This window comes from Bactrocera dorsalis, chromosome 4 (genome assembly GCF_023373825.1).
Source record: "Bactrocera dorsalis isolate Fly_Bdor chromosome 4, ASM2337382v1, whole genome shotgun sequence".
NCBI classification, from domain to species: domain Eukaryota; kingdom Metazoa; phylum Arthropoda; class Insecta; order Diptera; family Tephritidae; genus Bactrocera; species Bactrocera dorsalis.
In genome coordinates, this window is record NC_064306.1 from 47,514,552 (window position 1) to 47,524,043 (window position 9,492).

Below are 9,492 nucleotides of genomic sequence, written 5' to 3' on the forward strand. Positions count from 1 at the left end.
CGCCAGATTGCATCTAGATTATTTTCGCAGCGCCTATTTGTTTACAAAGTTGTAATAAAATTATGATTTTCAAGCAGACTTTTCGCCGGGAAGCCGTGCAATAAGCAATTTTGTTTATTTTCTGGAGCTGCTTTCCATCGCATATTGCACACTGCACACTACAAAAAAAAACTCATGATCCTAACGAGCAAAGTATTGATGTTTTTGTTGTACGTAAAATATATTTTTCTCTTGCACTTATTGCTTTTTCCCTGTCTTGCACACTTTTTAAATTGCAAAATTCTCGATTTCGCTTGATTTGCTTAAGATCTTCACTGATCTGCGCTGATCATCGCTGATGTTGTGTGCGAACCTTCGCCACGGCATTCAATTGCAATGATGCTTTGGCTGTTTGCTGCGCGTTGTGATTTGCCTGCAACGATAAAAAGTTGCTCCATAAATCTCACTTTGCTCGTAGGCCCACCAACACTCGTTGCATTCGTTCTTTATATAGTATATACACGCTTTTACTGTTGGGGCTTTTAATGTTCGACAGTGGTTTTAGCGGTTTCCTAGTGGCAAGCAACGCAGATGCGCGTATTTTACTGTACAGTGATTCAAAATAACTACAAAATAAATTTATTTTTCAACTTTCTTATTTGGTTAATATTTTCCTTCATCAGCTAAGCTTTTTTTCAGAAGGAAAGGTGAGCTTAATACTTATTATTTTTTGTTCTTTGGGTTTATTTAATATCAGCCTAAATATATGCAGTTGTTGCTGTGTGATATGAAAAGATATTCAGCCCTATTCTGCATTTCGATTACGTTCCCGCTCTACGCTCCGTCTGAATCGAAAGTAGGTATTCTGAGTTACGATTGGATTGAAAGAAGAAGAGGAAGAGCTGTAGCTCTTTCGAAGTCATCTGTTTGCCTTGAAACGTGTGAAAATGAAACATAACAAAGCAAAAATACACAAATTAAGAAGAACAAAGCAATGACCCCAATTATGCTTCCATAGCAAACCGTATTAGAGACAACATACTTTCTGCTTTTTAAATTAAAATATTTTATATTCATTTTTTATTTTATTCAAAATATGCTCTACATTACTCTATTAAATAAATACAATTGCATTCAGTGCATTTTACAGCTCCTATATTAAAAAAGTAAATGCTTTTATTTCATTTCACAGCTCGTTATATAAATGAATAATATAAAATAAATAAAAGGCTAACAATTAAAAAATGACTACTTTGAATCCGGCTTACAATTTGGATCTAATCTTAGCATTTGCATTTCTATTTCTCTTTTTTCCTTCACCAGCCTAGCAACCTCCTCCCAAAACTCCTGTACTTCTTCCTTCGGTCGCTTTTGGAAGCCCTGGGCAATATCTCTTTTCGTGGCCATCATATCACACAATTTTTTCGTATTGCTCTGCCGTTGTTACTTTTGACCTGCAAACATATCAAAAAATATCATTTAAGCACAAACAACCAAGGACACCACCATTATGTCTTTTACAACTATAATCATAAAGTTTTACTTACATATTTGAGAAAATTATTTTATCCAAGTGCACGAAAATGAATATATAACGGCTTTCCGCCAACAAAACTTCAACGTACAAAAACGTAATTACGATCGCAATGTAGAATACATAGAATTGGAATTTTCGAAGTTGAATCGAAACGCAGAATACCAAAGTTCTCAATCGGAGAAAATTACGATTCGAGTAGAAATGCAGAATAGGGGTGATTAAATGTAATAAATGAAGCCTACATTTAGGCGCATCACGAAATTTAAATGAAAATTTTGTTATTTAACACTCGGATCGAACTACTTCCAGTGGGTGTAAGTTATAACAACCAATTTTTTTCACTTACGAAAGGAGCACCTGTTACAATACAGACTGGAAATTATATTTCTTCCAATTAATAAAATTATCCTACCCATAAAATCCGCGAAAGATAAATCAAGAAGTTTTGTTTACAGCTATCTTATATTAGGTTATGAGACAACTTTAAATATATGTCGAAGTCTGAACTCAATATATTCAGTCCAGTAACAAATAATGATAATTTTTCAATAAAACGTTGCCTACATTTAGGCGTGTGATCACTAAGTTTCGGAAAATGTCTCAAGCCATCTATAGGGCCATGAAAAATTATTGACGTTATTAATAATTTTTTCAAAAAATTATTTTGCTTCTGTAAAGTCACTTCATTTTGTATATCGTTATCTTATATTAAGGTATAAGACTTCTTCGAATATGTGTGGGAGCTTTCAGCATATTCCTTTATCAGCCTAAAACTACTCTTACAAACAAATTAGTGAACATTTTGAGCAAAAAGTCAAAAATTATGTAAGTTATCAATAAATATTGAAAATTATCTCGAAATATTTTTTGCAGTGCCATATTTCTGCAGCCAACACTCTACCAAAACAATATTTTAAGTTTTCTGAGCTGCTGTTTTATATTTTCTGTTGTTGTCTTCAGCATAGTATTCCAAATAAGCCTAAAATAGGGCTTAGAAATAATTAAAAAGAAGTATTATACAAACCAATGCCTATATTTAGGCGTATCACCATTGAATATTGAAAATTGTCTTGAACAATCTGCAGCTGCAAAATATTTCGACTACCAATATTTCAAAGAATTTTTTTTTTGAAATATTAAGCAAAGTGTTGCCTACATTTAGGCGTGCCATCATTGAATATTGAAAATTATCTCGAACCATCTACAGTTGCTCAATATTTCTGAAGAGAATATTATACAGAAAGTGGTTTTTGAGATTTTAAGCAAAACTTTGCCTACATTTAGGCGTTTCATCAGTGAATAAAGAAAACAATCTCCATCAATTTATCTTCTTCTCCTTTATTACTCTCAATACTATACAGTAAAAACATTTTGCTTCCTAAAACATTAACTTTATCCCACTGCTCTTTATATTTTCAAAGTCCCAGCATATTTACCAGCTATGCTGCGGGCAACAACAGCGTTACACGATCAATCGATTCGTCTACGCATATCTGTTGCAGGAGCGTAGCCAATGAGTGCGCCAATTTGAGACCGTCAATGTACTTTGAACGTCTGTAAATGTGGGATTCGCGCACGAGTAGGTATAACATTGCGTTTTTCGCTGTTTTCTTCCAACCCAGCAATACGTGCGATCGCTGTGATCTCATTGCTGATATAAGCATTGTGGTTTTCATTTACATACGCATGTTGCAGCAACATTTCACGCACGCAGCCGCTCAAACACTGCGCCTACATTGGCTTTCTAAACGCTGCCCTTCTTCTAGTTCTCGTTTTTGTAACCACTGCTTGTAAGGCTCTAGCACTGGTGCTCCAGCGAGTATGTTAATTTTCACTTAGGCTACAGGCAATTTGTCATTGGACACCAATGGCAATTTTTCTCAAACAGCCATATTCATTCAGTTCTTGTTGCCTTTCTCGCTTTGGTTTGCTGTGCTCTTGTTCGTTAGTGGCATTTGTCAGGCGCTCGAGGCTTTTCGTTTCTACCACAATTTCATTGATTTATTGATTTGCACGAGGAGTAGTAAGAAAGAAGATCACTCAATGTGGTCTGGCAGTGAAAAGCGCTGGTTTGGCTGGCCAATATGTCGCTGCGACATCCAAGCCAGCTGCTGTCTCACATTTTCCGCCGGCTCTCTACTTTTTCAACCGCACTGCAAAGTGGTTTTGTGGTCGAAATTATCGTGTTTCGTGGAACACCTTTCGGCTCTTTTCGCATCAGCTTTGGATTAAGTGCCCGCATATGCGCCTAACTTCTTCTAATTTGCTTACATGCATGTACTTTTCCTTGTATTTTACCTTGTACATGCATTAGGCTGTATTAAGTCACATGTAACTTACCAGTTTTCTGCTTGTGAACCACACACATTTTTCACTGTCGATACAAACATCGTTACAGTTTCGTGTTTCTGTCACGTCTTCTTATCGGTCTGCTGATAAATCTGCGCTTGTAAATTTAATACTGATCGCTGATTTACTGTTAGTGTTTATTTAGATATCCAACGGCTTACATTTGTATGTCTATATGTATATGTACATATATGTAATAGATGCTATTTCCTTCAAGCTGCTTACGACTATATAATAATGCTTATTTTATTAGCAAAGACTTGCAAGGTAAATATTTTGTTTAATCTTCTTGCTATTATTTTTTTAAGTTTGTTTTATTCAAAGTATAGAAAGAATTGAAGTCTTCTTAACACGTAGCTTGCCCAATAACTGTATAGATCTTAGTCAGCCTCAAATATTGTAGTTCTGAAAAATTTGTTTCTGAGGGTGAACTGCTTTCGAACATAGAGAACGATATCTTCTTCTTACTTACCAAGGATGTCCTGTATTGGTTTAGAATTTCTCAGAGGGATATCATTGAGTTTTGTTTGCCTCTCATTCTTCCGCTCCTCCACCGATAATCGCCCGCCCAGTCTGGTAAACCTGTCGTATACTCTTTTGAGTTTCATGGTCATTACCTCTGGTGACATTTTGGAGTTATACTCCAATCGTGCAAAATGATCTTAATGGCACTGAGCCGCATTGTAAACTTCGCTTTTCTAGTACATATATGTGTTTTGCTGCAATGCTGGTCATCATATGGCAACCGCGTACATCAGAATTAATAGACTCACCTTGCTAACTATTTTGGCTAGGCCCACCAATATTGGTCATTATTCTTGCTAGAGCGGCCGTTACACGTGCTGCTGTCTCAAATACCAAGGTGCAAGCCATGTGCACCTTGCAGCTAAGCCTATTGTCTGTCAGTACTTCAGTGACTACTGGCTCATGATTCTATGGCCGTCGATATTTAATTTGATGTCTTCAAGCTTTTTTCCGTTTGTGATCGGCACAACATTTATTGCTCCGTACAGAATTCTGATATCTTGGGTGAAAAATTACCAACCCTAGTGGTTCTGTTGCAGATATTGTCAACCGGATAAATAAAGTGCATGGAGCATACGCTCTGCATCATTTGGTCTTCTTTATTTACCTCAGACCATACCAAACATTTTAACTCCAGTATGACTCGATGGTAGTTTTATAAATTTATTTTAAAAATGTAGCTACACTACAGTCTTTTAGGAAGGGATCTGGTATCATATCCAACCAAAATCTACCGGAAAATCAACTAACTACCTAAAAAACAAAACTTTTTTTTTACTTAAGACGGTCACACTAGGTGTTCGCATGAACATCTCACTACACAAGAAATAATTGATCTGACAGTTAGTGCTTTTCCTAATTCTCCATTATTTTTCCATATTTGGACCGCAAGTGACTCAATGTTTACAACGTTGATCTCCGTTAATCGCCTATATTTCTGTATTTCGAATATTATTAGCCTTCTCGTAAAATATTTATGACACTATCATTATATGCACCCCTTATTTGTTTATTTACGAAAAATAGTGCAACCTTTTCGAGCTTTTCTGCTGCGCAATAATTATGCTGTCAATTCGCCACTGACAGTTCAAAGTCTGCAAAGGTAACATTTCCTGCTTACAATTTTCCATTGACATATCCTTAACGATGTTATTTACGAAATGGGAATAAATTAGAAATCGACCAAAAGACTATAAGGTCGACATAGGTACTTACATGCAAAGGGTGATCCATTTCGAGGTTTCTTACTTTTTTTGAAAAAAAAAAAACAGAGAAGCTTCAAATTTAATAGGGAATATTCGAAAGAATATCTGAAAGAACATTATTTGACATTTATTTTTTTGAAGTTTACCACTAAGCCGCGGTTACGTTTCTGATGATCAATCAGTTGAGTCCAATTATCGATGACTCGTTCGAGGATTGCGACTGGTAACTGCCGAAGAACACGGTAATGTTTTGCTTCAAGGCCTGAGTCGAATTGTTCGCAGAGACTATAAACTTTATATATTCCGAAAGAAAAAAGTCTAACGGTGGGATATCATACGATCTTGGTGGCCAATCGACGGGCCCAATACATGAAATTATCTGCTCACCGAAGTGTACTCTCAATAAATCCATTGATTGATGCGATGTGTGGAAAGTGGTGCCGTTTTGTTGAAAGAAAATGTCGCCGAGATCACAAGCGTCAATTTCAGGCATCAAATAGTCGGTTATCATGACGCGACAATGGTCGCCAGTCACGGTTACGTTCTCCCCGGCAGCATTTTTGCAGAAATATGAACTGATGATTCCACCCGATTTTTTATGAAATGCTAGCTCTTGAATCTCTTCAGGTTGTTTTTTGTCCCAAACGCAGCAATTTTGCTTGTTTACCTATCCATTGAGCCAGAATCGCTGAACAAAAATTGGCTCAAAAATGTCGGATCCTCTTGGAACTTTTCAAGAGCCCAGTAATTGAAGCAATGTCGCTTGGGAAGATCAAGCGGCTTCAGTTCTTGCATAAGATCTCGACGTAAAATGCGCCAAGTCGCTCCATACGTCAGTCCGAGTTTCTGCGAACGGCGTCGAATCGATTCTCCACGATCTTCGTGTGCACTTTCAGCTTCGGCTGGTATGTTTTCTTCACTGGGTGCGATCTGTCAAAAAAAGGCTATTGAAAAAAGTACCTCTACTTGGATCACCCGTTAAATATGTAAATATATATGAGGAAGTATTGCTGTCAATGTGAGACTATACTAAATGCGTGGCAACGCGTTATGAATAAATATTGCTAAAACAATTACAACAACATTTATAGAAAAGGTGAAATTAGAAAACGCATTTATATATGGGAACAAAACCTGCCAAAGAGTGGGTGTTGCCAACAACAATAAGTTTTCCATTCCCATCAACTGTTTTCTGTGGCACAAGTAACCACTTAAGCATTGCAAATAACAACAACAAGTTGTTGTGTCTCTCAAATAAAGTTTATAAAATAAAATGATAATAACAAATCGCGCTTCAAATGAAAACGATCGTGTTAAATGCGGTTTAAAGTTAAAGTTAACGCAGAAATGAAGCTGACGAGCGGCATTCGCTTGCAACTCGTTTGTGTTTTGTTTTTCGTTTTATTTAAGCTTTTAGTGTTATTTGCGAATATGTTGTTGCCTGCAGCTGCAAGCGTTATCCACGCCGCAAAGCGATGGCAATGAGGCCGGGCAATAAATCAGACACCCACACTTTGATTGCTTTAGCATTTTGACATTAGCGCTGAATGCGCTGCCATCAAACGTACAGTTGTATATTTGTTTGTATGTAGGATATGTGTTTGGGGTGTGTGCAGCAATGGCCAAATGATTGCCACAAAAGTGTTTAAAAACACTGCAACACAGCAGCAATAACAACTAGTCGCATATATATGTATGTGCAACGTGGAAAAGAGTGCCGCTACAATTGTTGCTGCAACAGTCAGCGACTGCAGTTAAATCGTCAGTTAATGTTGCTGATGTTGGCAGTTGATGTTGCTGATACCAACACTGATACTGCACAATCATTTTAATGTAATTGCTGTTGTTGCTGGTTTGCTATGTGGTTGTTGTTGTTGTTGTTTTCGTGATTGTGTCTAATGCTGCTGGTTTCGTGTCAGCTTTATGTCGGTGTCATTCAAGCGGTGTGTCAGTCGCTTTGACTCATTAGCTGAAGTTCATTTGCTTGTAAATGTGTGTGTGTGGGTGTGTGCCAATTTACAGTGGCTGCAATTCACAAACTAGTTTTATTTTTGTAATAAATTGAAATTGGAAACCAAAAAATATAAAATCATCGAGGTTCTATTGAATACACTGAATATTCGGCATTACTTAAATAAATATTATTTATTATTTTATAAAATTGTGGCTAAAATCTTTGCAGTTTATCCTCCTTCTACAATTTATGTGTCAAGAATATATAGGTCGATCCAAATCGATCTTGGACTTCCGTTTGCCTTAACGATGAATACGTTAGATTCTAAACAATTTTCTCACGTCGTTCTTAAGCGTTGGACTTCTCTGTGCCGTCGTTGTGGCGAATTTTGCGAAAATTCTTACAAGATCAAACTGACGAAAGAACTGAAGCCGCTTTACCACCGGAATCGTCGTATGTTCGTGAATTGGGCTGACCAAAAATTGAAAATGATGCGGATTTTCATCGAAAAATCATCTTCAGCGATGTGACTCATTTCTGACTGAATGGCTTCAACAATAAGCAAAATATACGTTACTGGGCAGGCAGAAATCCACACCCACTCCATGAGTCACCATTGCATCCCGACAAATTACGGTTTGGTTCGGTTTATGGGCCGGCGGCGTCATTTGTTCGTATTTCTGCCGTGATGATAAAGACCGTTACGTTAATGTGATTGGAAATCGTTAGCGCTCAATGATAACCGAATATTGCCTGTAATGGATGATGTGGACTTGGACAAAATGATGTTCCAACAGAACGGCGCCAAAAGGCACACAGCGAAAGTCACAATCGATTTAGTGAAATTTAAGTTTGGTGGACGTGTTATCTCATGAAATGGCTCAGTCAATTGGTCGCCTAGGTCATGCGTTAGACTATTTCCTGTGGGGCTACGTCTAGTATATGGTCTACGCCAACAAGCCAGCGACGATTGATGAACTTCATACGAATATCGAAAGAGAAGTAAAGTATCGGCCGATTTATGCTTGAAACCCGTCGAAAATTGGGTTCAGCCTGGACTTCTACAAGCGTGCCCGTGGTGACCATGCAAAAGAAATGGAGTTCCATATATAATGGCATCGAATGTACTTTCACAGGAATAGTTAAAACAACTTTTGTAGCGCTCTTATTAAGGAACATTCCTCATTCTAAAAATAGAAACAAACTAGATTCGAAATTCGAAACTACTCCTGTATAGAATAGCAACTCTAGAAGTAATACATCCAACAGCTTGAAAGTTGGAATTAGCGCAAAGAAATCAAGTGGGAGGCGTCACACGATCGCTTAAGATACTTCAGTGTCTACCAAATAAATCCTACGAAGAAATTGATCTGTAAAGGATTGATGTGCGTCATCGCACAGTCAAAAAATTTCTTATTATCATTAAAATTATGTTGCTCTATACATTTAAAAATCTCGAAGCATTTCATTATAGCTTTCCGGTCATTCATTCTCTAATGTATTTTAGCACTTTACGAAATTTATTAGAACAAAATAAAAAAACTCACACACACAACAACAACATACAAAATGGCATATCCAAATCCATTTCAACTGCCTACACGTGTTCATATTTCGTGCTTAAATTTGCGAATATTTAAAATTTGTTCTACAAAAATTTGTAAGTATATACACAACAGATTATATATCACGTCATTTGCTAGCGCGAATATTGCTGCTGCTGCCATTTTCAGTTTATCCTACCACAACATATTAAATTTTCGATTTCCCGCACTTCTCCTACCGCTTCTGTCGTCTCTGTCTGGACATGCGTGCGGCATTAAGCACGCCAGAAAAATAAATTGCTTAGTAAATCTACACACATACATATGTAAAATATATATCTGTATTACTGTATATCGACTAGTTTATGGCACTGACGCGCCAGTTTGTTGTATTTGTAT